Source organism: Oncorhynchus mykiss, chromosome 2 (assembly GCF_057628025.1).
Source record: "Oncorhynchus mykiss isolate SJ-2025 chromosome 2, ASM5762802v1, whole genome shotgun sequence".
NCBI classification, from domain to species: Eukaryota; Metazoa; Chordata; class Actinopteri; order Salmoniformes; family Salmonidae; genus Oncorhynchus; species Oncorhynchus mykiss.
In genome coordinates this window covers 17,537,501-17,561,505 of record NC_143023.1, presented here as the reverse complement: position 1 = coordinate 17,561,505, position 24,005 = coordinate 17,537,501, and the positions used below count along the sequence as shown (strand labels likewise).

General features: G+C 44.7%; 1 protein-coding gene across 10 annotated transcripts in view; it reads right to left on the bottom strand.

The window, feature by feature from the left end:
- The window catches only part of LOC110534321 (uncharacterized), a 98,724-nt gene that overhangs the window by 29,493 nt on the left and 45,226 nt on the right, over window positions 1-24,005 (bottom strand). The gene's annotated exons all lie outside the window — the stretch shown is intronic.

Here is a 24,005-nt window from a genome sequence, read left to right as displayed (position 1 = left end):
TATAAAATCCATGTACACTAACAACAAGTGTGCGGTTATAATTGGCAAAAAACACACATTTCTTCTCACAGGGTCGTGGGGTGAGACAGGGATGCAGCTTAAGCCCCATCCTCTTCAACATATTTATCAATGAATTGGCGCGGGCACTAGAAATGTCTGCAGCACCCGGCCTCACCCTACTAGAATCCGAAGTCAAATGTCTACTGTTTGCTGATGATCTGGTGCTTCTGTCACCAACCAAAGAGGGCCTACAGCAGCACCTAGATCTTCTGCACAGATTCTGTCAGACCTGGGCCCCGACAGTAAATCTCAGTAAGACCAAAATAATGGTGTTCCAAAAAAGGTCCAGTCGCCAGGACCACAAATACAAATTCCATGTAGACACTGTTGCCATAGAGCAACTATACATACCTTGGCCTAAACATCAGCGCCACAGGTAACTTCCACAAAGCTGTGAACGATCTGAGAGACAAGGCAAGAAGGGCATTCTATGCCATCAAAAGGAACATAAATGTCAACATACCAATTAGGATCTGGCTAAAAATACTTGAATCAGTCATAGAGCCCATTGCCTTTTACGGTTGTGAGGTATGGGGTCCGCTCACCAACCAAGACTTCACAAAATGGGACAAACACCAAATTGAGACTCTGCATTCAGAATTCTGCAAAAATATCCCCGTGTACAACGTAGAACACCAAATAATGCATGTAGAGCAGAATTAGGCCGATACCCACTAATTATCAAAATCCAGAAAAGAGCTGTTAAATTCTACAACCACCTAAAAGGAAGCGACTCCCAAACCTTCCATAACAAAGCCATCACCTACAGAGAGATGAACCTGGAGAAGAGTCCCCTAAGCAAGCTGGTCCTGGGGCTCTGTTCACAAACACAAACACACCCCACAGAGCCCCAGGACAGCAGCGCAATTAGACCCAACCAAATCATGAGAAAACAAAAAGATAATTACTTGACACATTGGAAAGAATTAACAAAAAAACAGAGCAAACTAGAATGCTATTTGGTCCTAAACAGAGAGTACACAGTGGCAGAATACCTGTCCACTGTGACTGACCCAAACTTAAGGAAAGCTTTGACTAAGTACAGACTTAGTGAGCATAGCCTTGCTATTGAGAAAGGCCGCCGTAGACAGACCTGCCATCACAGCAGCAAGATTTGTGACCTGTTGCCACAAGAAAAGGACAACCAGTGAGGAACAAACACCATTGTAAATACAACCCATATTTATGCTTATTTATTTTCCCTTGTGTACTTTAACTATTAGTACATTGTTACAACACTGTATATATATATATATATATATATATATATATATATATATATATATATAAAATATGACATTGTAATGTCTTTAATGTTTTGAAACTTCTGTATGCGTAATGTTTACTGTTACTTTTTATTGTTTATTTCACTTTTGTATATTATCTACCTCACTTGCTTTGGCAATGTTAACACATGTTTTCCATGCCAATAAAGCCCCTTGAATTGAATTGAGAGAGAGAGAGAGAGAGAGAGAGAGGGAGGGAGAGAGAGAGAGGGAGAGAGAGGGAGAAAGAGAGGGAGAGAGAGAAAGAGAGAGAGAGCGAGAGAAAGAGAGAGACAGAGAGAGAGCGAGGGAGAGAGAGGGGGATTTAGAAGATGTATGAGGATGGATAGAAGGACAGAACGAGAGGAAGATGTAAATCGTTCCAGTGTAAGGGAAGAGGGATGATAAAGAGAGGAAGATGTATACCGTTCCAGTATAAGGGAGGAGGGATGATAAAGAGAGGAAGATGTAAACCATTCCAGTGTAAGGGAGGAGGGATGATAAAGAGAGGAAGATGTATACCGTTCCAGTGTAAGGGAGGAGGGATGATAAAGAGAGGAAGATGTATACAGTTCCAGTGTAAGGGAGGAAGGATGATAAAGAGAGGAAGATGTAAACCGTTCCAGTGTAAGGGAGGAGGGATGATAAAGAGAGGAAGATGTTAAACCGTTCCAGTGTAAGGGAGGAGGGATGATAAAGAGAGGAAGATGTATACCGTTCCAGTGTAAGGGAGGAGGGATGATAAAGAGAGGAAGATGTTAAACCGTTCCAGTGTAAGGGAGGAGGGATGATAACGAGAGGAAGATGTAAACCGTTCCAGTGTAAGGGAGGAGGGATGATAAAGAGAGGAAGATGTTAAACCGTTCCAGTGTAAGGGAGGAGGGATGATAAAGAGAGGAAGATGTAAACCGTTCCAGTGTAAGGGAGGAGGGAAGATAAAGAGAGGAAGATGTAAACCGTTCCAGTGTAAGGGAGGAGGGATGATAAAGAGAGGAAGATGTTAAACCGTTCCAGTGTAAGGGAGGAGGGATGATAAAGAGAGGAAGATGTAAACCGTTCCAGTGTAAGGGAGGAGGGATGATAAAGAGAGGAAGATGTAAACCGTTCCAGTGTAAGGGAGGAGGGATGATAAAGAGAAGAAGATGTAAACCATTCCAGTGTAAGGGAGGAGGGATGATAAAGAGAGGAAGATGTTAAACCGTTCCAGTGTAAGGGAGGAGGGATGATAACGAGAGGAAGATGTAAACCGTTCCAGTGTAAGGGAGGAGGGATGATAAAGAGAGGAAGATGTAAACCGTTCCAGTGTAAGGGAGGAGGGATGATAAAGAGAGGAAGATGTTAAACCGTTCCAGTGTAAGGGAGGAGGGATGATAAAGAGAAGGAGATGTAAACCGTTCCAGTGTAAGGGAGGAGGGATGATAAAGAGAGGAAGATGTTAAACCGTTGCAGTGTAAGGGAGGAGGGATGATAAAGAGAGGAAGATGTTAAACCGTTCCAGTGTAAGGGAGGAAGATGATAAAGAGAGGAAGATGTAAACCGTTCCAGTGAAAGGGAGGAGGGATGATAAAGAGAGGAAGATGTCAACCGTTCCAGTGTAAGGGAGGAGGGATGATAAAGAGAGGAAGATGTTAAACCGTTCCAATGTAAGGGAGGAGGGATGATAAAGAGAGGAAGACGTATACCGTTCCAGTGTAAGGGAGGAGGGATGATAAAGAGAGGAAGATGTTAAACCGTTCCAGTGTAAGGGAGGAGGGATGATAAAGAGAAGGAGATGTAAACCGTTCCAGTGTAAGGGAGGAGGGATGATAAAGAGAGGAAGATGTTAAACCGTTGCAGTGTAAGGGAGGAGGGATGATAAAGAGAGGAAGATGTTAAACCGTTCCAGTGTAAGGGAGGAAGATGATAAAGAGAGGAAGATGTAAACCGTTCCAGTGTAAGGGAGGAGGGATGATAAAGAGAGGAAGATGTCAACCGTTCCAGTGTAAGGGAGGAGGGATGATAAAGAGAGGAAGATGTTAAACCGTTCCAGTGTAAGGGAGGAGGGATGATAAAGAGAGGAAGACGTATACCGTTCCAGTGTAAGGGAGGAGGGATGATAAAGAGAGGAAGATGTTAAACCGTTCCAGTGTAAGGGAGGAGGGATGATAAAGAGAAGAAGATGTAAACCGTTCCAGCGTAAGGGAGGAGGGATGATAAAGAGAGGAAGATGTATACCGTTCCAGTGTAAGGGAGGAGGGATGATAAAGAGAGGAAGATTTAAACCGTTCCAGTGTAAGGGAGCAGGGATGATAAAGAGAGGAAGATGTAAACCGTTCCAGTGTAAGGGAGGAGGGATGATAAAGAGAGGAAGATGTAAACCGTTCCAGTGTAAGGGAGGAGGGATGATGAAGAGAGGAAGATTTAAACCGTTCCAGTGTAAGGGAGGAGGGATGATAAAGAGAGGAAGATTTAAACCGTTCCAGTGTAAGGGAGGAGGGATGATAAAGAGAGGAAGATGTAAACCATTCCAGTGTAAGGGAGGAGGGATGATAAAGAGAGGAAGATGTTAAACCGTTGCAGTGTAAGGGAGGAGAGATGATAAAGAGAGGAAGATGTTAAACCGTTCCAGTGTAAGGGAGGAGGGATGATAAAGAGAGGAAGATGTAAACCGTTCCAGTGAAAGGGAGGAGGGATGATAAAGAGAGGAAGATGTAAACCGTTCCAGTGTAAGGGAGGAGGGATGATAAAGAGAGAAAGATGTAAACCGTTCCAGTGTAAGGGAGGAGGGATGATAAAGAGAAGAAGATGTAAACCATTCCAGTGTAAGGGAGGAGGGATGATAAAGAGAGGAAGATGTAAACCGTTCCAGTGTAAGGGAGGAGGGATGATAAAGAGAGGAAGATGTTAAACCGTTCCAGTGTAAGGGAGGAGGATGATAAAGAGAGGAAGATGTTAAACCGTTCCAGTGTAAAGGAGGAGGGATGATAAAGAGAGGAAGATGTTAAACCGTTCCAGTGTAAGGGAGGAGGGATGATAAAGAGAGGAAGATGTTAAACCGTTCCAGTGTAAGGGAGGAGGGATGATAACGAGAGGAAGATGTAAACCGTTCCAGTGTAAGGGAGGAGGGATGATAAAGAGAGGAAGATGTAAACCGTTCCAGTGTAAGGGAGGAGGGATGATAAAGAGAGGAAGATGTTAAACCGTTCCAGTGTAAGGGAGGAGGGATGATAAAGAGAAGGAGATGTAAACCGTTCCAGTGTAAGGGAGGAGGGATGATAAAGAGAGGAAGATGTTAAACCGTTGCAGTGTAAGGGAGGAGGGATGATAAAGAGAGGAAGATGTTAAACCGTTCCAGTGTAAGGGAGGAAGATGATAAAGAGAGGAAGATGTAAACCGTTCCAGTGTAAGGGAGGAGGGATGATAAAGAGAGGAAGATGTCAACCGTTCCAGTGTAAGGGAGGAGGGATGATAAAGAGAGGAAGATGTTAAACCGTTCCAGTGTAAGGGAGGAGGGATGATAAAGAGAGGAAGACGTATACCGTTCCAGTGTAAGGGAGGAGGGATGATAAAGAGAGGAAGATGTTAAACCGTTCCAGTGTAAGGGAGGAGGGATGATAAAGAGAAGAAGATGTAAACCGTTCCAGCGTAAGGGAGGAGGGATGATAAAGAGAGGAAGATGTTAAACCGTTCCAGTGTAAGGGAGGAGGGATGATAAAGAGAGGAAGATTTAAACCGTTCCAGTGTAAGGGAGCAGGGATGATAAAGAGAGGAAGATGTAAACCGTTCCAGTGTAAGGGAGGAGGGATGATAAAGAGAGGAAGATGTAAACCGTTCCAGTGTAAGGGAGGAGGGATGATGAAGAGAGGAAGATTTAAACCGTTCCAGTGTAAGGGAGGAGGGATGATAAAGAGAGGAAGATTTAAACCGTTCCAATGTAAGGGAGGAGGGATGATAAAGAGAGGAAGATGTAAACCATTCCAGTGTAAGGGAGGAGGGATGATAAAGAGAGGAAGATGTTAAACCGTTGCAGTGTAAGGGAGGAGAGATGATAAAGAGAGGAAGATGTTAAACCGTTCCAGTGTAAGGGAGGAGGGATGATAAAGAGAGGAAGATGTAAACCGTTCCAGTGAAAGGGAGGAGGGATGATAAAGAGAGGAAGATGTAAACCGTTCCAGTGTAAGGGAGAAGGGATGATAAAGAGAGAAAGATGTAAACCGTTCCAGTGTAAGGGAGGAGGGATGATAAAGAGAAGAAGATGTAAACCATTCCAGTGTAAGGGAGGAGGGATGATAAAGAGAGGAAGATGTAAACCGTTCCAGTGTAAGGGAGGAGGGATGATAAAGAGAGGAAGATGTAAACCGTTCCAGTGTAAGGGAGGAGGGATGACAAAGAGAGGAAGATGTATACCGTTCCAGTGTAAGGGAGGAGGGATGATAAAGAGAGGAAGATGTAAACCGTTCCAATGTAAGGGAGGAGGAATGATAAAGAGAGGAAGATGTTAAACCGTTCCAGTGTAAGAGAGGAGGGATGATAAAGAGAGGAAGATGTAAATCGTTCCAGTGTAAGGGAGGAGGGATGATAAAGAGAGGAAGACGTATACCGTTCCAGTGTAAGGGAGGAGGGATGATAAAGACAGGAAGATGTTAAACCGTTCCAGTGTAAGGGAGGAGGGATGATAAAGAGAAGAAGATGTAAACCATTCCAGCGTAAGGGAGGAGGGATGATAAAGAGAGGAAGATGTTAAACCGTTCCAGTGTAAGGGAGGAGGGATGATAAAGAGAGGAAGATTTAAACCGTTCCAGTGTAAGGGAGCAGGGATGATAAAGAGAGGAAGATGTAAACCGTTCCAGTGAAAGGGAGGAGGGATGATAAAGAGAGGAAGATGTAAACCGTTCCAGTGTAAGGGAGGAGGGATGATAAAGAGAGGAAGATGTAAACCGTTCCAGTGTAAGTAAGGGAGGAGGGATGATAAAGAGAGGAAGATGTAAACCGTTCCAGTGTAAGGGAGGAGGGATGATGAAGAGAGGAAGATGGTAAACCGTTCCAGTGTAAGGGAGGAGGGATGATAAAGAGAGGAAGATGTAAACCGTTCCAGTGTAAGGGAGGAGGGATGATAAAGAGAGGAAGATGTAAACCGTTCCAGTGTAAGGGAGGAGGGATGATAAAGAGAGAAAGATGTAAACCGTTCCAGTGTAAGGAAGGAGGGATGATAAAGAGAGGAAGATGTAAACCTTTCCAGTGTAAGGCAGGAGGGATGATAAAGAGAAGAAGATGTAAACCGTTCCAGTGTAAGGGAGGAGGGATGATAAAGAGAGGAAGATGTAAACCGTTCCAGTGTAAGGGAGGAGGGATGATAAAGAGAGGAAGATGTAAACCGTTCCAGTGTAAGGGAGGAGGGATGATAAAGAGAGTAAGATGTATACCGTTCCAGTGTAAGGGAGGAGGGATGATAAAGAGAGGAAGATGTAAACCGTTCCAGTGTAAGGGAGGAGAGATGATAAAGAGAGGAAGATGTCAACCGTTCCAGTGTAAGGGAGGAGGGATGATAAAGAGAGGAAGATGTTAAACCGTTCCAGTGTAAAGGAGGAGAGATGATAAAGAGAGGAAGATGTAAACCGTTCCAGTGTAAGGGAGGAGGGATGATAAAGAGAGGAAGATGTCAACCGTTCCAGTGTAAGGGAGGAGGGATGATAAAGAGAGGAAGATGTTAAACCGTTCCAGTGTAAGGGAGGAGGGATGATAAAGAGAGGAAGACGTATACCGTTCCAGTGTAAGGGAGGAGGGATGATAAAGAGAGGAAGATGTTAAACCGTTCCAGTGTAAGGGAGGAGGGATGATAAAGAGAAGAAGATGTAAACCGTTCCAGCGTAAGGGAGGAGGGATGATAAAGAGAGGAAGATGTTAAACCGTTCCAGTGTAAGGGAGGAGGGATGATAAAGAGAGGAAGATTTAAACCGTTCCAGTGTAAGGGAGCAGGGATGATAAAGAGAGGAAGATGTAAACCGTTCCAGTGTAAGGGAGGAGGGATGATAAAGAGAGGAAGATGTAAACCGTTCCAGTGTAAGGGAGGAGGGATGATAAAGAGAGGAAGATTTAAACCGTTCCAGTGTAAGGGAGGAGGGATGATAAAGAGAGGAAGATTTAAACCGTTCCAATGTAAGGGAGGAGGGATGATAAAGAGAGGAAGATGTAAACCATTCCAGTGTAAGGGAGGAGGGATGATAAAGAGAGGAAGATGTTAAACCGTTGCAGTGTAAGGGAGGAGAGATGATAAAGAGAGGAAGATGTAAACCGTTCCAGTGTAAGGGAGGAGGGATGATAAAGAGAGGAAGATGTAAACCGTTCCAATGTAAGGGAGGAGGAATGATAAAGAGAGGAAGATGTTAAACCGTTCCAGTGTAAGAGAGGAGGGATGATAAAGAGAGGAAGATGTAAATCGTTCCAGTGTAAGGGAGGAGGGATGATAAAGAGAGGAAGATGTTAAACCGTTCCAGTGTAAGGGAGGAGGGATGATAAAGAGAGGAAGACGTATACCGTTCCAGTGTAAGGGAGGAGGGATGATAAAGACAGGAAGATGTTAAACCGTTCCAGTGTAAGGGAGGAGGGATGATAAAGAGAAGAAGATGTAAACCATTCCAGCGTAAGGGAGGAGGGATGATAAAGAGAGGAAGATGTTAAACCGTTCCAGTGTAAGGGAGGAGGGATGATAAAGAGAGGAAGATTTAAACCGTTCCAGTGTAAGGGAGCAGGGATGATAAAGAGAGGAAGATGTAAACCGTTCCAGTGAAAGGGAGGAGTGATGATAAAGAGAGGAAGATGTAAACCGTTCCAGTGTAAGGGAGGAGGGATGATAAAGAGAGGAAGATGTAAACCGTTCCAGTGTAAGTAAGGGAGGAGGGATGATAAAGAGAGGAAGATGTAAACCGTTCCAGTGTAAGGGAGGAGGGATGATGAAGAGAGGAAGATGGTAAACCGTTCCAGTGTAAGGGAGGAGGGATGATAAAGAGAGGAAGATGTAAACCGTTCCAGTGTAAGGGAGGAGGGATGATAAAGAGAGGAAGATGTAAACCGTTCCAGTGTAAGGGAGGAGGGATGATAAAGAGAGAAAGATGTAAACCGTTCCAGTGTAAGGAAGGAGGGATGATAAAGAGAGGAAGATGTAAACCTTTCCAGTGTAAGGCAGGAGGGATGATAAAGAGAAGAAGATGTAAACCGTTCCAGTGTAAGGGAGGAGGGATGATAAAGAGAGGAAGATGTAAACCGTTCCAGTGTAAGGGAGGAGGGATGATAAAGAGAGGAAGATGTAAACCGTTCCAGTGTAAGGGAGGAGGGATGATAAAGAGAGTAAGATGTATACCGTTCCAGTGTAAGGGAGGAGGGATGATAAAGAGAGGAAGATGTAAACCGTTCCAGTGTAAGGGAGGAGAGATGATAAAGAGAGGAAGATGTCAACCGTTCCAGTGTAAGGGAGGAGGGATGATAAAGAGAGGAAGATGTTAAACCGTTCCAGTGTAAAGGAGGAGAGATGATAAAGAGAGGAAGATGTCTACCGTTCCAGTGTAAGGGAGGAGGGATGATAAAGAGAGGAAGATGTTAAACCGTTGCAGTGTAAGGGAGGAGGGATGATAAAGAGAGGAAGATGTTAAACCGTTCCAGTGTAAGGGAGGAGGGATGATAAAGAGAGGAAGATGTCAACCGTTCCAGTGTAAGGGAGGAGGGATGATAAAGAGAGGAAGATGTTAAACCGTTCCAGTGTAAGGGAGGAGGGATGATAAAGAGAGGAAGACGTATACCGTTCCAGTGTAAGGGAGGAGGGATGATAAAGAGAGGAAGATGTTAAACCGTTCCAGTGTAAGGGAGGAGGGATGATAAAGAGAAGAAGATATAAACCGTTCCAGCGTAAGGGAGGAGGGATGATAAAGAGAGGAAGATGTTAAACCGTTCCAGTGTAAGGGAGGAGGGATGATAAAGAGAGGAAGATTTAAACCGTTCCAGTGTAAGGGAGCAGGGATGATAAAGAGAGGAAGATGTAAACCGTTCCAGTGTAAGGGAGGAGGGATGATAAAGAGAGGAAGATGTAAACCGTTCCAGTGTAAGGGAGGAGGGATGATAAAGAGAGGAAGATTTAAAACGTTCCAGTGTAAGGGAGGAGGGATGATAAAGAGAGGAAGATGTAAACCATTCCAGTGTAAGGGAGGAGGGATGATAAAGAGAGGAAGATGTTAAACCGTTGCAGTGTAAGGGAGGAGAGATGATAAAGAGAGGAAGATGTTAAACCGTTCCAGTGTAAGGGAGGAGGGATGATAATGAGAGGAAGATGTAAACCGTTCCAGTGTAAGGGAGGAAGGTTGATAAAGAGAAGAAGATGTAAACCATTCCAGTGTAAGGGAGGAGGGATGATAAAGAGAGGAAGATGTAAACCGTTCCGGTGTAAGGGAGGAGGGATGATAAAGAGAGGAAGATGGTAAACCGTTCCAGTGTAAAGGAGGAGGGATGATAAAGAGAGGAAGATGTAAACCGTTCCAGTGTAAGGGAGGAGGGATGATAAAGAGAGGAAGATGTAAACCGTTCCAGTGAAAGGGAGGAGGGATGTGAAAGAGAAGATGTAAACCGTTCCAGTGTAAGGGAGGAGGGATGATAAAGAGAGGAAGATGTTAAACCGTTCCAGTGTAAGGGAGGGAGGAGGGATGATAAAGAGAGGAAGATGTTAAACCGTTCCAGTGTAAGGGAGGAGGGATGATAAAGAGAGGAAGATGTCAACTGTTCCAGTGTAAGGGAGGAGGGATGATAAAGAGAGGAAGATGTTAAACCGTTCCAGTGTAAGGGAGGAGGGATGATAAAGAGAGGAAGACGTATACCGTTCCAGTGTAAGGGAGGAGGGATGATAAAGAGAGGAAGATGTTAAACCGTTCCAGTGTAAGGGAGGAGGGATGATAAAGAGAAGAAGATATAAACCGTTCCAGCGTAAGGGAGGAGGGATGATAAAGAGAGGAAGATGTTAAACCGTTCCAGTGTAAGGGAGGAGGGATGATAAAGAGAGGAAGATTTAAACCGTTCCAGTGTAAGGGAGCAGGGATGATAAAGAGAGGAAGATGTAAACCGTTCCAGTGTAAGGGAGGAGGGATGATAAAGAGAGGAAGATGTAAACCGTTCCAGTGTAAGGGAGGAGGGATGATGAAGAGAGGAAGATGTAAACCGTTCCAGTGTAAGGGAGGAAGGTTGATAAAGAGAAGAAGATGTAAACCATTCCAGTGTAAGGGAGGAGGGATGATAAAGAGAGGAAGATGTAAACCGTTCCAGTGTAAGGGAGGAGGGATGATAAAGAGAGGAAGATGTAAACCGTTCCAGTGTAAGTAAGGGAGGAGGGATGATAAAGAGAGGAAGATGTAAACCGTTCCAGTGTAAGGGAGGAGGGATGATAAAGAGAGGAAGATGGTAAACCGTTCCAGTGTAAAGGAGGAGGGATGATAAAGAGAGGAAGATGTAAACCGTTCCAGTGTAAGGGAGGAGGGATGATAAAGAGAGGAAGATGTAAACCGTTCCAGTGAAAGGGAGGAGGGATGTGAAAGAGAAGAAGATGTAAACCGTTCCAGTGTAAGGGAGGAGGGATGATAAAGAGAGGAAGATGTTAAACCGTTCCAGTGTAAGGGAGGGGGATGATAAAGAGAGGAAGATGTAAACCGTTCCAGTGTAAGGGAGGAGGGATGATAAAGAGAGGAAGATGTAAACCGTTCCAGTGTAAGGGAGGAAGGTTGATAAAGAGAAGAAGATGTAAACCATTCCAGTGTAAGGGAGGAGGGATGATAAAGAGAGGAAGATGTAAACCGTTCCAGTGTAAGGGAGGAGGGATGATAAAGAGAGGAAGATGTAAACCGTTCCAGTGTAAGTAAGGGAGGAGGGATGATAAAGAGAGGAAGATGTAAACCGTTCCAGTGTAAGGGAGGAGGGATGATAAAGAGAGGAAGATGTAAACCGTTCCAGTGTAAGGGAGGAGGGATGATAAAGAGAGGAAGATGTAAACCGTTCCAGTGTAAGGGAGGAGGGATGATAAAGAGAGGAAGATGTATACCGTTCCAGTGTAAGGGAGGAGGGATGATAAAGAGAGGAAGATGTAAACCGTTCCAGTGTAAGGGAGGAGGGATGATAAAGAGAGGAAGATGTTAAACCGTTCCAGTGTAAGGGAGGAGGGATGATAAAGAGAGGAAGATGTAAACCGTTCCAGTGTAAGGTAGGAGGGATGATAAAGAGAGGAAGATGTAAACCGTTCCAGTGTAAGGGAGGAGGGATGATAAAGAGAGGAAGATGTTAAACCTTTCCAGTGTAAGGGAGGAGGGATGATAAAGAGAGGAAGACGTATACCGTTCCAGTGTAAGGGAGGAGGGATGATAAAGAGAGGAAGATGTTAAACCGTTCCAGTGTAAGGGAGGAGGGATGATAAAGAGAAGAAGATGTAAACCGTTCCAGCGTAAGGGAGGAGGGATGATAAAGAGAGGAAGATGTTAAACCGTTCCAGTGTAAGGGAGGAGGGATGATAAAGAGAGGAAGATTTAAACCGTTCCAGTGTAAGGGAGCAGGGATGATAAAGAGAGGAAGATGTAAACCGTTCCAGTGAAAGGGAGGAGGGATGATAAAGAGAGGAAGATGTAAACCGTTCCAGTGTAAGGGAGGAGGGATGATAAAGAGAGGAAGATGTAAACCGTTTCAGTGTAAGGGAGGAGGGATGATAAAGAGAGGAAGATGTAAACCGTTCCAGTGTAAGTAAGGGAGGAGGGATGATAAAGAGAGGAAGATGTAAACCGTTCCAGTGTAAGGGAGGAGGGATGATAAAGAGAGGAAGATGGTAAACCGTTCCAGTGTAAGGGAGGAGGGATGATAAAGAGAGGAAGATGTAAACCGTTCCAGTGTAAGGGAGGAGGGATGATAAAGAGAGGAAGATGTAAACCGTTCCAGTGTAAGGGAGGAGGGATGATAAAGAGAGAAAGATGTAAACCGTTCCAGTGTAAGGAAGGAGGGATGATAAAGAGAGGAAGATGTAAACCTTTCCAGTGTAAGGCAGGAGGGATGATAAAGAGAAGAAGATGTAAACCGTTCCAGTGTAAGGGAGGAGGGATGATAAAGAGAGGAAGATGTTAAACCGTTCCAGTGTAAGGGAGAAGGGATGTGAAAGAGAAGAAGATGTAAACCGTTCCAGTGTAAGGGAGGAGGGATGATAAAGAGAGGAAGATGTTAAACCGTTCCAGTGTAAGGGAGGAGGGATGATAAAGAGAGGAAGATGTTAAACCGTTCCAGTGTAAGGGAGGGAGGAGGGATGATAAAGAGAGGAAGATGTTAAACCGTTCCAGTGTAAGGGAGGAGGATGATAAAGAGAGGAAGATGTAAACCGTTCCAGTGTAAGGGAGGAGGGATGATAAAGAGAGGAAGATGTAAACCGTTCCAGTGTAAGGGAGGAGGGATGATAAAGAGAGGAAGATGTAAACCGTTCCAGTGTAAGGGAGGAGGGATGATAAAGAGAGGAAGATGTATACCGTTCCAGTGTAAGGGAGGAGGGATGATAAAGAGAGGAAGATGTAAACCGTTCCAGTGTAAGGGAGGAGAGATGATAAAGAGAGGAAGATGTCAACCGTTCCAGTGTAAGGGAGGAGGGATGATAAAGAGAGGAAGATTTAAACCGTTCCAGTGTAAGGGAGCAGGGATGATAAAGAGAGGAAGATGTAAACCGTTCCAGTGTAAGTAAGGGAGGAGGGATGATAAAGAGAGGAAGATGTAAACCGTTCCAGTGTAAGGGAGGAGGGATGATAAAGAGAGGAAGATGGTAAACCGTTCCAGTGTAAAGGAGGAGGGATGATAAAGAGAGGAAGATGTAAACCGTTCCAGTGTAAGGGAGGAGGGATGATAAAGAGAGGAAGATGTAAACCGTTCCAGTGAAAGGGAGGAGGGATGTGAAAGAGAAGAAGATGTAAACCGTTCCAGTGTAAGGGAGGAGGGATGATAAAGAGAGGAAGATGTTAAACCGTTCCATTGTAAGGGAGGGAGGAGGGATGATAAAGAGAGGAAGATGTTAAACCGTTCCAGTGTAAGGGAGGAGGATGATAAAGAGAGGAAGATGTAAACCGTTCCAGTGTAAGGGAGGAGGGATGATAAAGAGAGGAAGATTTAAACCGTTCCAGTGTAAGGGAGCAGGGATGATAAAGAGAGGAAGATGTAAACCGTTCCAGTGTAAGTAAGGGAGGAGGGATGATAAAGAGAGGAAGATGTAAACCGTTCCAGTGTAAGGGAGGAGGGATGATAAAGAGAGGAAGATGTAAACCGTTCCAGTGTAAGGGAGGAGGGATGATAAAGAGAGGAAGATGTAAACCGTTCCAGTGTAAGGGAGGAGGGATGATAAAGAGAGGAAGATGGTAAACCGTTCCAGTGTAAAGGAGGAGGGATGATAAAGAGAGGAAGATGTAAACGGTTCCAGTGTAAGGGAGGAGAGATGATAAAGAGAGGAAGATGTCAACCGTTCCAGTGTAAGGGAGGAGGGATGATAAAGAGAGGAAGATGTTAAACCGTTGCAGTGTAAGGGAGGAGGGATGATAAAGAGAGGAAGATGTAAACCGTTCCAGTGTAAGGGAGGAGGGATGATAAAGAGAGGAAGATTTAAATCGTTCCAGTGTAAGGGAGGAGGGATGATAAAGAGAGGAAGATGTAAACCGTTCCAGTGTAAGGGAGGAGGGATGATAAAGAGAGGAAGATGTAAACCGTTCCAGTGAAAGGGAGGAGGGATGATAAAGAGAGAAAGATGTAAACCGTTCCAGTGTAAGGAAGAAGGGATGATAAAGAGAGGAAGATGTAAACCATTCCAGTGTAAGGGAGGAGGGATGATAAAGAGAAGAAGATGTAAACCGTTCCAGTGTAAGGGAGAAGGGATGATAAAGAGAGGAAGATGTTAAACCGTTCCAGTGTAAGGGAGGAGGGATGTGAAAGAGAAGAAGATGTAAACCGTTCCAGTGTAAGGGAGGAGGGATGATAAAGAGAGGAAGATGTTAAACCGTTCCAGTGTAAGGGAGGGAGGAGGGATGATAAAGAGAGGAAGATGTTAAACCGTTCCAGTGTAAGGGAGGAGGATGATAAAGAGAGGAAGATGTAAACCGTTCCAGTGTAAGGGAGGAGGGATGATAAAGAGAGGAAGATTTAAACCGTTCCAGTGTAAGGGAGGAGGGATGATAAAGAGAGGAAGATGTAAACCGTTCCAGTGTAAGTAAGGGAGGAGGGATGATAAAGAGAGGAAGATGTAAACCGTTCCAGTGTAAGGGAGGAGGGATGATAAAGAGAGGAAGATGTAAACCGTTCCAGTGTAAGGGAGGAGGGATGATAAAGAGAGGAAGATGTAAACCGTTCCAGTGTAAGGGAGGAGGGATGATAAAGAGAGGAAGATGTAAACCGTTCCAGTGTAAGGGAGGAGAGATGATAAAGAGAGGAAGATGTCAACCGTTCCAGTGTAAGGGAGGAGGGATGATAAAGAGAGGAAGATTTAAACCGTTCCAGTGTAAGGGAGCAGGGATGATAAAGAGAGGAAGATGTAAACCGTTCCAGTGTAAGGGAGGAGGGATGATAAAGAGAGGAAGATGGTAAACCGTTCCAGTGTAAAGGAGGAGGGATGATAAAGAGAGGAAGATGTAAACCGTTCCAGTGTAAGGGAGGAGGGATGATAAAGAGAGGAAGATGTAAACCGTTCCAGTGAAAGGGAGGAGGGATGTGAAAGAGAAGAAGATGTAAACCGTTCCAGTGTAAGGGAGGAGGGATGATAAAGAGAGGAAGATGTTAAACCGTTCCATTGTAAGGGAGGGAGGAGGGATGATAAAGAGAGGAAGATGTTAAACCGTTCCAGTGTAAGGGAGGAGGATGATAAAGAGAGGAAGATGTAAACCGTTCCAGTGTAAGGGAGGAGGGATGATAAAGAGAGGAAGATTTAAACCGTTCCAGTGTAAGGGAGCAGGGATGATAAAGAGAGGAAGATGTAAACCGTTCCAGTGTAAGTAAGGGAGGAGGGATGATAAAGAGAGGAAGATGTAAACCGTTCCAGTGTAAGGGAGGAGGGATGATAAAGAGAGGAAGATGTAAACCGTTCCAGTGTAAGGGAGGAGGATGATAAAGAGAGGAAGATGTAAACCGTTCCAGTGTAAGGGAGGAGGGATGATAAAGAGAGGAAGATGGTAAACCGTTCCAGTGTAAAGGAGGAGGGATGATAAAGAGAGGAAGATTTAAATCGTTCCAGTGTAAGGGAGGAGGGATGATAAAGAGAGGAAGATGTAAACCGTTCCAGTGTAAGGGAGGAGGGATGATAAAGAGAGGAAGATGTAAACCGTTCCAGTGAAAGGGAGGAGGGATGATAAAGAGAGAAAGATGTAAACCGTTCCAGTGTAAGGAAGAAGGGATGATAAAGAGAGGAAGATGTAAACCATTCCAGTGTAAGGGAGGAGGGATGATAAAGAGAAGAAGATGCAAACCGTTCCAGTGTAAGGGAGGGAGGAGGGATGATAAAGAGAGGAAGATGTTAAACCGTTCCAGTGTAAGGGAGGAGGATGATAAAGAGAGGAAGATGTAAACCGTTCCAGTGTAAGGGAGGAGGGATGATAAAGAGAGGAAGATTTAAACCGTTCCAGTGTAAGGGAGGAGGGATGATAAAGAGAGGAAGATGTAAACCGTTCCAGTGTAAGTAAGGGAGGAGGGATGATAAAGAGAGGAAGATGTAAACCGTTCCAGTGTAAGGGAGGAGGGATGATAACGAGAGGAAGATGTAAACCGTTCCAGTGTAAGGGAGGAGGGATGATAAAGAGAGGAAGATGTAAACCGTTCCAGTGTAAGGGAGGAGGGATGATAAAGAGAGGAAGATGTCAACCGTTCCAGTGTAAGGGAGGAGGGATGATAAAGAGAGGAAGATTTAAACCGTTCCAGTGTAAGGGAGCAGGGATGATAAAGAGAGGAAGATGTAAACCGTTCCAGTGTAAGTAAGGGAGGAGGGATGATAAAGAGAGGAAGATGTAAACCGTTCCAGTGTAAGGGAGGAGGGATGATAAAGAGAGGAAGATGGTAAACCGTTCCAGTGTAAAGGAGGAGGGATGATAAAGAGAGGAAGATGTAAACCGTTCCAGTGTAAGGGAGGAGGGATGATAAAGAGAGGAAGATGTAAACCGTTCCAGTGAAAGGGAGGAGGGATGTGAAAGAGAAGAAGATGTAAACCGTTCCAGTGTAAGGGAGGAGGGATGATAAAGAGAGGAAGATGTTAAACCGTTCCATTGTAAGGGAGGGAGGAGGGATGATAAAGAGAGGAAGATGTTAAACCGTTCCAGTGTAAGGGAGGAGGATGATAAAGAGAGGAAGATGTAAACCGTTCCAGTGTAAGGGAGGTGGGATGATAAAGAGAGGAAGATTTAAACCGTTCCAGTGTAAGGGAGCAGGGATGATAAAGAGAGGAAGATGTAAACCGTTCCAGTGTAAGTAAGGGAGGAGGGATGATAAAGAGAGGAAGATGTAAACCGTTCCAGTGTAAGGGAGGAGGGATGATAAAGAGAGGAAGATGTAAACCGTTCCAGTGTAAGGGAGGAGGGATGATAAAGAGAGGAAGATGTAAACCGTTCCAGTGTAAGGGAGGAGGGATGATAAAGAGAGGAAGATGGTAAACCGTTCCAGTGTAAAGGAGGAGGGATGATAAAGAGAGGAAGATGTAAACGGTTCCAGTGTAAGGGAGGAGAGATGATAAAGAGAGGAAGATGTCAACCGTTCCAGTGTAAGGGAGGAGGGATGATAAAGAGAGGAAGATGTTAAACCGTTGCAGTGTAAGGGAGGAGGGATGATAAAGAGAGGAAGATGTAAACCGTTCCAGTGTAAGGGAGGAGGGATGATAAAGAGAGGAAGATTTAAATCGTTCCAGTGTAAGGGAGGAGGGATGATAAAGAGAGGAAGATGTAAACCGTTCCAGTGTAAGGGAGGAGGGATGATAAAGAGAGGAAGATGTAAACCGTTCCAGTGAAAGGGAGGAGGGATGATAAAGAGAGAAAGATGTAAACCGTTCCAGTGTAAGGAAGAAGGGATGATAAAGAGAGGAAGATGTAAACCATTCCAGTGTAAGGGAGGAGGGATGATAAAGAGAAGAAGATGTAAACCGTTCCAGTGTAAGGGAGAAGGGATGATAAAGAGAGGAAGATGTTAAACCGTTCCAGTGTAAGGGAGGAGGGATGTGAAAGAGAAGAAGATGTAAACCGTTCCAGTGTAAGGGAGGAGGGATGATAAAGAGAGGAAGATGTTAAACCGTTCCAGTGTAAGGGAGGGAGGAGGGATGATAAAGAGAGGAAGATGTTAAACCGTTCCAGTGTAAGGGAGGAGGATGATAAAGAGAGGAAGATGTAAACCGTTCCAGTGTAAGGGAGGAGGGATGATAAAGAGAGGAAGATTTAAACCGTTCCAGTGTAAGGGAGGAGGGATGATAAAGAGAGGAAGATGTAAACCGTTCCAGTGTAAGTAAGGGAGGAGGGATGATAAAGAGAGGAAGATGTAAACCGTTCCAGTGTAAGGGAGGAGGGATGATAAAGAGAGGAAGATGTAAACCGTTCCAGTGTAAGGGAGGAGGGATGATAAAGAGAGGAAGATGTAAACCGTTCCAGTGTAAGGGAGGAGGGATGATAAAGAGAGGAAGATGTAAACCGTTCCAGTGTAAGGGAGGAGAGATGATAAAGAGAGGAAGATGTCAACCGTTCCAGTGTAAGGGAGGAGGGATGATAAAGAGAGGAAGATTTAAACCGTTCCAGTGTAAGGGAGCAGGGATGATAAAGAGAGGAAGATGTAAACCGTTCCAGTGTAAGTAAGGGAGGAGGGATGATAAAGAGAGGAAGATGTAAACCGTTCCAGTGTAAGGGAGGAGGGATGATAAAGAGAGGAAGATGGTAAACCGTTCCAGTGTAAAGGAGGAGGGATGATAAAGAGAGGAAGATGTAAACCGTTCCAGTGTAAGGGAGGAGGGATGATAAAGAGAGGAAGATGTAAACCGTTCCAGTGAAAGGGAGGAGGGATGTGAAAGAGAAGAAGATGTAAACCGTTCCAGTGTAAGGGAGGAGGGATGATAAAGAGAGGAAGATGTTAAACCGTTCCATTGTAAGGGAGGGAGGAGGGATGATAAAGAGAGGAAGATGTTAAACCGTTCCAGTGTAAGGGAGGAGGATGATAAAGAGAGGAAGATGTAAACCGTTCCAGTGTAAGGGAGGAGGGATGATAAAGAGAGGAAGATTTAAACCGTTCCAGTGTAAGGGAGCAGGGATGATAAAGAGAGGAAGATGTAAACCGTTCCAGTGTAAGTAAGGGAGGAGGGATGATAAAGAGAGGAAGATGTAAACCGTTCCAGTGTAAGGGAGGAGGGATGATAAAGAGAGGAAGATGTAAACCGTTCCAGTGTAAGGGAGGAGGATGATAAAGAGAGGAAGATGTAAACCGTTCCAGTGTAAGGGAGGAGGGATGATAAAGAGAGGAAGATGGTAAACCGTTCCAGTGTAAAGGAGGAGGGATGATAAAGAGAGGAAGATTTAAATCGTTCCAGTGTAAGGGAGGAGGGATGATAAAGAGAGGAAGATGTAAACCGTTCCAGTGTAAGGGAGGAGGGATGATAAAGAGAGGAAGATGTAAACCGTTCCAGTGAAAGGGAGGAGGGATGATAAAGAGAGAAAGATGTAAACCGTTCCAGTGTAAGGAAGAAGGGATGATAAAGAGAGGAAGATGTAAACCATTCCAGTGTAAGGGAGGAGGGATGATAAAGAGAAGAAGATGCAAACCGTTCCAGTGTAAGGGAGGGAGGAGGGATGATAAAGAGAGGAAGATGTTAAACCGTTCCAGTGTAAGGGAGGAGGATGATAAAGAGAGGAAGATGTAAACCGTTCCAGTGTAAGGGAGGAGGGATGATAAAGAGAGGAAGATTTAAACCGTTCCAGTGTAAGGGAGGAGGGATGATAAAGAGAGGAAGATGTAAACCGTTCCAGTGTAAGTAAGGGAGGAGGGATGATAAAGAGAGGAAGATGTAAACCGTTCCAGTGTAAGGGAGGAGGGATGATAACGAGAGGAAGATGTAAACCGTTCCAGTGTAAGGGAGGAGGGATGATAAAGAGAGGAAGATGTAAACCGTTCCAGTGTAAGGGAGGAGGGATGATAAAGAGAGGAAGATGTATACCGTTCCAGTGTAAGGGAGGAGGGATGTGAAAGAGAAGAAGATGTAAACCGTTCCAGTGTAAGGGAGGAGGGATGATAAAGAGAGGAAGATGTTAAACCGTTCCATTGTAAGGGAGGGAGGAGGGATGATAAAGAGAGGAAGATGTTAAACCGTTCCAGTGTAAGGGAGGAGGATGATAAAGAGAGGAAGATGTAAACCGTTCCAGTGTAAGGGAGGAGGGATGATAAAGAGAGGAAGATTTAAACCGTTCCAGTGTAAGGGAGCAGGGATGATAAAGAGAGGAAGATGTAAACCGTTCCAGTGTAAGGGAGGGAGGAGGGATGATAAAGAGAGGAAGATGTTAAACCGTTCCAGTGTAAGGGAGGAGGATGATAAAGAGAGGAAGATGTAAACCGTTCCAGTGTAAGGGAGGAGGGATGATAAAGAGAGGAAGATTTAAACCGTTCCAGTGTAAGGGAGGAGGGATGATAAAGAGAGGAAGATGTAAACCGTTCCAGTGTAAGTAAGGGAGGAGGGATGATAAAGAGAGGAAGATGTAAACCGTTCCAGTGTAAGGGAGGAGGGATGATAACGAGAGGAAGATGTAAACCGTTCCAGTGTAAGGGAGGAGGGATGATAAAGAGAGGAAGATGTAAACCGTTCCAGTGTAAGGGAGGAGGGATGATAAAGAGAGGAAGATGTATACCGTTCCAGTGTAAGGGAGGAGGGATGTGAAAGAGAAGAAGATGTAAACCGTTCCAGTGTAAGGGAGGAGGGATGATAAAGAGAGGAAGATGTTAAACCGTTCCATTGTAAGGGAGGGAGGAGGGATGATAAAGAGAGGAAGATGTTAAACCGTTCCAGTGTAAGGGAGGAGGATGATAAAGAGAGGAAGATGTAAACCGTTCCAGTGTAAGGGAGGAGGGATGATAAAGAGAGGAAGATTTAAACCGTTCCAGTGTAAGGGAGCAGGGATGATAAAGAGAGGAAGATGTAAACCGTTCCAGTGTAAGTAAGGGAGGAGGGATGATAAAGAGAGGAAGATGTAAACCGTTCCAGTGTAAGGGAGGAGGGATGATAAAGAGAGGAAGATGTAAACCGTTCCAGTGTAAGGGAGGAGGGATGATAAAGAGAGGAAGATGTAAACCGTTCCAGTGTAAGGGAGGAGGGATGATAAAGAGAGGAAGATGGTAAACCGTTCCAGTGTAAAGGAGGAGGGATGATAAAGAGAGGAAGATTTAAATCGTTCCAGTGTAAGGGAGGAGGGATGATAAAGAGAGGAAGATGTAAACCGTTCCAGTGTAAGGGAGGAGGGATGATAAAGAGAGGAAGATGTAAACCGTTCCAGTGAAAGGGAGGAGGGATGATAAAGAGAGAAAGATGTAAACCGTTCCAGTGTAAGGAAGAAGGGATGATAAAGAGAGGAAGATGTAAACCATTCCAGTGTAAGGGAGGAGGGATGATAAAGAGAAGAAGATGCAAACCGTTCCAGTGTAAGGGAGGGAGGAGGGATGATAAAGAGAGGAAGATGTTAAACCGTTCCAGTGTAAGGGAGGAGGATGATAAAGAGAGGAAGATGTAAACCGTTCCAGTGTAAGGGAGGAGGGATGATAAAGAGAGGAAGATTTAAACCGTTCCAGTGTAAGGGAGGAGGGATGATAAAGAGAGGAAGATGTAAACCGTTCCAGTGTAAGTAAGGGAGGAGGGATGATAAAGAGAGGAAGATGTAAACCGTTCCAGTGTAAGGGAGGAGGGATGATAACGAGAGGAAGATGTAAACCGTTCCAGTGTAAGGGAGGAGGGATGATAAAGAGAGGAAGATGTAAACCGTTCCAGTGTAAGGGAGGAGGGATGATAAAGAGAGGAAGATGTATACCGTTCCAGTGTAAGGGAGGAGGGATGATAAAGAGAGGAAGATGTAAACCGTTCCAGTGTAAGTAAGGGAGATGGGATGATAAAGAGAGGAAGATGTAAACCGTTCCAGTGTAAGGGAGGAGGGATGATAAAGAGAGGAAGATGTAAACCGTTCCAGTGTAAGGGAGGAGGGATGATAAAGAGAGGAAGATGTTAAACCGTTCCAGTGTAAGGGAGGAGGGATGATAAAGAGAGAAAGATGTAAACCGTTCCAGTGTAAGGAAGAAGGGATGATAAAGAGAGGAAGATGTAAACCATTCCAGTGTAAGGGAGGAGGGATGATAAAGAGAAGAAGATGTAAACCGTTCCAGTGTAAGGGAGAAGGGATGATAAAGAGAGGAAGATGTTAAACCGTTCCAGTGTAAGGGAGGAGGGATGTGAAAGAGAAGAAGATGTAAACCGTTCCAGTGTAAGGGAGGAGGGATGATAAAGAGAGGAAGATGTTAAACCGTTCCAGTGTAAGGGAGGGAGGAGGGATGATAAAGAGAGGAAGATGTTAAACCGTTCCAGTGTAAGGGAGGAGGATGATAAAGAGAGGAAGATGTAAACCATTCCAGTGTAAGGGAGGAGGGATGATAAAGAGAAGAAGATGTAAACCGTTCCAGTGTAAGGGAGAAGGGATGATAAAGAGAGGAAGATGTTAAACCGTTCCAGTGTAAGGGAGGAGGGATGTGAAAGAGAAGAAGATGTAAACCGTTCCAGTGTAAGGGAGGAGGGATGATAAAGAGAGGAAGATGTTAAACCGTTCCAGTGTAAGGGAGGGAGGAGGGATGATAAAGAGAGGAAGATGTTAAACCGTTCCAGTGTAAGGGAGGAGGATGATAAAGAGAGGAAGATGTAAACCGTTCCAGTGTAAGGGAGGAGGGATGATAAAGAGAGGAAGATTTAAACCGTTCCAGTGTAAGGGAGGAGGGATGATAAAGAGAGGAAGATGTAAACCGTTCCAGTGTAAGTAAGGGAGGAGGGATGATAAAGAGAGGAAGATGTAAACCGTTCCAGTGTAAGGGAGGAGGGATGATAAAGAGAGGAAGATGTAAACCGTTCCAGTGTAAGGGAGGAGGGATGATAAAGAGAGGAAGATGTAAACCGTTCCAGTGTAAGGGAGGAGGGATGATAAAGAGAGGAAGATGTAAACCGTTCCAGTGTAAGGGAGGAGAGATGATAAAGAGAGGAAGATGTCAACCGTTCCAGTGTAAGGGAGGAGGGATGATAAAGAGAGGAAGATTTAAACCGTTCCAGTGTAAGGGAGCAGGGATGATAAAGAGAGGAAGATGTAAACCGTTCCAGTGTAAGTAAGGGAGGAGGGATGATAAAGAGAGGAAGATGTAAACCGTTCCAGTGTAAGGGAGGAGGGATGATAAAGAGAGGAAGATGGTAAACCGTTCCAGTGTAAAGGAGGAGGGATGATAAAGAGAGGAAGATGTAAACCGTTCCAGTGTAAGGGAGGAGGGATGATAAAGAGAGGAAGATGTAAATCGTTCCAGTGAAAGGGAGGAGGGATGTGAAAGAGAAGAAGATGTAAACCGTTCCAGTGTAAGGGAGGAGGGATGATAAAGAGAGGAAGATGTTAAACCGTTCCATTGTAAGGGAGGGAGGAGGGATGATAAAGAGAGGAAGATGTTAAACCGTTCCAGTGTAAGGGAGGAGGATGATAAAGAGAGGAAGATGTAAACCGTTCCAGTGTAAGGGAGGAGGGATGATAAAGAGAGGAAGATTTAAACCGTTCCAGTGTAAGGGAGCAGGGATGATAAAGAGAGGAAGATGTAAACCGTTCCAGTGTAAGTAAGGGAGGAGGGATGATAAAGAGAGGAAGATGTAAACCGTTCCAGTGTAAGGGAGGAGGGATGATAAAGAGAGGAAGATGTAAACCGTTCCAGTGTAAGGGAGGAGGGATGATAAAGAGAGGAAGATGTAAACCGTTCCAGTGTAAGGGAGGAGGGATGATAAAGAGAGGAAGATGGTAAACCGTTCCAGTGTAAAGGAGGAGGGATGATAAAGAGAGGAAGATTTAAATCGTTCCAGTGTAAGGGAGGAGGGATGATAAAGAGAGGAAGATGTAAACCGTTCCAGTGTAAGGGAGGAGGGATGATAAAGAGAGGAAGATGTAAACCGTTCCAGTGAAAGGGAGGAGGGATGATAAAGAGAGAAAGATGTAAACCGTTCCAGTGTAAGGAAGAAGGGATGATAAAGAGAGGAAGATGTAAACCATTCCAGTGTAAGGGAGGAGGGATGATAAAGAGAAGAAGATGCAAACCGTTCCAGTGTAAGGGAGGGAGGAGGGATGATAAAGAGAGGAAGATGTTAAACCGTTCCAGTGTAAGGGAGGAGGATGATAAAGAGAGGAAGATGTAAACCGTTCCAGTGTAAGGGAGGAGGGATGATAAAGAGAGGAAGATTTAAACCGTTCCAGTGTAAGGGAGGAGGGATGATAAAGAGAGGAAGATGTAAACCGTTCCAGTGTAAGTAAGGGAGGAGGGATGATAAAGAGAGGAAGATGTAAACCGTTCCAGTGTAAGGGAGGAGGGATGATAACGAGAGGAAGATGTAAACCGTTCCAGTGTAAGGGAGGAGGGATGATAAAGAGAGGAAGATGTAAACCGTTCCAGTGTAAGGGA